This window comes from Episyrphus balteatus, chromosome 2 (assembly GCF_945859705.1).
Source record: "Episyrphus balteatus chromosome 2, idEpiBalt1.1, whole genome shotgun sequence".
Taxonomy (NCBI): Eukaryota; Metazoa; Arthropoda; class Insecta; order Diptera; family Syrphidae; genus Episyrphus; species Episyrphus balteatus.
In genome coordinates this window covers 56,304,084-56,307,666 of record NC_079135.1, presented here as the reverse complement: position 1 = coordinate 56,307,666, position 3,583 = coordinate 56,304,084, and the positions used below count along the sequence as shown (strand labels likewise).

At 31.8% G+C, this 3,583-nt stretch overlaps 1 long non-coding RNA gene across 1 annotated transcript; it reads right to left on the bottom strand.

The window, feature by feature from the left end:
• Window positions 1-992: 992 nt before the first annotated feature.
• Window positions 993-1,379, bottom strand: LOC129908335 (uncharacterized). Its single transcript, XR_008771261.1, has 2 exons — window positions 1,209-1,379; window positions 993-1,152 (listed from the first exon to the last, which is right to left on the bottom strand). It is a non-coding gene; the product is annotated as an uncharacterized LOC129908335 (long non-coding RNA).
• Between the last annotated feature and the right edge of the window lie 2,204 nt (window positions 1,380-3,583).

The following is a 3,583-nucleotide window of genomic DNA, read 5'->3' as shown; positions in this document are numbered from 1 at the left end:
ATTAATTCTTGAAATTTTATAGAATGCAGTTGATTGATTTAGATTATACAGCTTCTTTACGCCTTCCCAAACAGTTTGAACAACTGACAACTGTGCGCTTGCTCCCTTTGATCGCTGATGCAAGGTGATGAAGGATTTGGTCTGGCGCTTATATTTAGCGGGTATTAAAGTTTAAGTGTTTGTAGAAAATATACTATAAATATTAAACTTTCTGAGTCTGCCAACGTTATTTTTATTAAATTTGATACTTAGTGTATAAAAGAGTGGACGTGTGAGTAGGCGGAAATTTTTTTCAATTAGTTTGAAGGTTTTTGTTCAGAAACCGATTAATCATAGGTACAAGGTACAACTTAAAAAAATGTGCACTGCACCGATTTTATCGACGCGGTTGTATAACTTGTTATCTACGGTGCCCCGGGGCCCCCAACACGCCAGGGCCCTGTAAGGAGACAATGCAGAGAAGGCAAGTTGTTATAAAAGTATCGAAGCAAAAAGATAAGATATTTTACATGAATCACTTCAGACACAAGAGAGAAAAATTATATTTTTCAGTGAATTGGTAGCCAGCCACATAATATTTCATCTAAAAAAAACAAATATTACCTCAGGGGTCCCAAAAATATAAATTTAGTTTAGTCTTGCCCCGGGGCCCCGAGAACTCAACGAACGCCCCTGGCCATTACACAGCCCTTATTGTAAAAACATATTTTTTGACATATGTATAGGTACATAAAATATAGATTAAATCTCTAAAGTAAAGCAGTAGGTACTATTTTACATCACAAAGCAAATTAATTTCCCTTCGGTAGAAAATATAGAGAGAATTGCTTGCAAAGCATTCGATTTATTTTTGGTGGTTTTAGAGAATTTAAATTTTTAATTTGTGTTTTCTGTTAGAAAATGTTCACATGGGTTCAGCGATATACACAGCAAACATTTTATCTCATTCTGTACTAAGTTACTTCTATTTAGTAAAACAATACTTGAATAGATTAAAAATTATATTACAATTTTATTTATTAGGTAACGAAAACAAATTGAATGGATAACAAAAAAATCGATAATTCTATTTAAATTGCCACATTGACCCATAGTAAGTCTATCAATACCATTCCGCTCCAAATGATTCATCATGGCAAAGCGTCCGTCGTACTATTGAAATAATGTTCTCACAATCATCAGTCCGTACGAAACATTTTAATACTTACCTATAGTAGTACCCAGTACAGAACACATCTCTTTGCCCATGTTTTGCCTCGCTGCAGCAACAAAATTTGTTTCCAACAATATGCCAAATGGCAATATTCGCCCTTGATGTCAATGCAATAGTTATTTGCACCGCCATTAGACGAAACTGCATCAAAGCAGCTGCAATGCATTCAACTATATCTATAATGCATAAAACAGGTAAAGACTTTTCATAAATACAAACTTACACATATAACAAACAAACACATATAAAAAAAAAATAAAACACATTCCCTGCACTTTTACACGTTAGAGGCAGAAGCTGTACCATTGTTAGCAATTTACATGTACATATATCGGAATATCTACGAGCTCAAGCTTTGTCATTACTCTGTGCTAACAGTAGACCACTACAATTTATCAGCTAACAACTTATAATAGTATCTATTCTCACATCAAATATGCACTTGATGCGGTCACTGACACAACAGCCTTGCACCGACTAAACAATGTTGGCATGTCTAATGTCGAATGCTAAGTATTATTATAGATACATTTTTTTTCTGGTTATTTGCAGATACAATGCATATATTCGATATGTTAAATAAATCATAATTCATAACCGAGACGCGCTGTATGAAAAAAAAGTGTTTCTATGTTTTGTTCTTCTTGTATCGATCTTATGAGTTATGGATACATGACTGTACAGGTACAAATTGATTTGAAAAGTAAAATCATTTTGCTCTCAGTATTTTGAGTCATGCATTAAATACAAATATTTAGAGCGTTAAAGGCAAAATGTAGACAGATAATTGATAAACAAAAATTTTATTTTGTCGCTTCATGTTGAAAGAAAATTAACATACGAACCGTGGCTTTTCATCTTTGTTTGAAGTAAAAGAAATATTTTGTCAAATATTAGCCGTGTTTTTTGTTGGTAACTGTGCAGTAAGGTTAGTAAATATTTAACACAACAAACAATGATAAATTATTATTAACAAGAATAAAAAATAATATGTGGCATGACACCCCTAGGTCTTGTGAATTACAACTCTCAACCATTCTTGTGTTTAAATTTTCAAGAATGGAAGGGACCTATAATTTACCGTCGGGTCATGGCTGGGATACGAACGCCAACCCTTGGCGTCATAGTCCATCGCATTGTTCTAAGATGATTCTGTTTATTATTAGTAGGTACTTCACTCAAGAGAAAAAAATTGTTATTTTGTAACTATTTGCATAGTCACTTGATAAAATTCGATACAATTTTGCTAATAACTATTTTTGACCAGAAAATAATTACAAAGTAGTTAAAAATGACTTCACATGCCACAACAAAAAAGTTGAAAATAGCTGACTATGGTGAACGTAACTTTTACAAATTACAATAGTCATTTTTAACTATTTGCTTAAAGTAAGAAATTACTCAATATAAGTTCAAGTGACCTCAACTCCAAAAATTTTATAAAGCGTTTCGCCCAGGTACGACAGTGGGCGAAACGCTTTATAAAATTTTTGGAGTTGAGGTCACTTGAACTTATATTGAATTATATTCAATCACTCCACTTAAAATAAAAATAATTTTAATAATTTTTTATTATTTTTGTTATTTTTTTCTCCGTTATTGTAAGAAATTACTTTTATAATATTCACATGCCACGCATATTAGGGTTTTTAATGGGACACCCCTGCATTATGTTCTACCATATAAGCATAGTATATGGTATTTTTTTCCGATTTTAATATTAAAATTTAGGGGTCGCTACCATTCACTAAAGATTTAAGTAAAAAAAAAAGATCAATTTCAACAAAAACTTTTTTGTTACAATACAAAGTACCTACGCTTAAGACCCGATTTTTCAATCTTTTAATAAACAGTCAGTTACCTGTCTGACGAATAAAGATATTAGGCTCTCATAAACAATCAGATAAAAACATTGAATTTTTCAATTAAGAAAGATCACTTAGTTAGCTATTCTATAGAATAACACAAAAAAAATGTCGAATTCAAATATATTCAAAAATTTTAATTCCGCTGTATTTTTTATAAAAATTTCTTTCAAAACAGCTAAAGATTTAATATAAAGTACTTAATTCTGATAACAAATTTTAAAATTTTTGGAAAAAAAAACAAAATTTGGTGTATTTTTCAAAACTTTGAATTGTGGTAGCGACCCCTAGAACGTGTGTAAACTGGCCCAAATTTTACTCAATTTATATTTAAGGCAGGAAGAACAAAATGAAAGGGTGTCCCATTAAAATTTCGAAAATTGATTTTTAAGAAGCACCCTAACGCATATACTCGAACACGAGCTTTGTACATTGCTTAGTGTTCCAAGTTGTGCAGGGGCAACCGGGTAAGCGATGCTCGTTGTGTAAAGAAGGTGCTTTTACT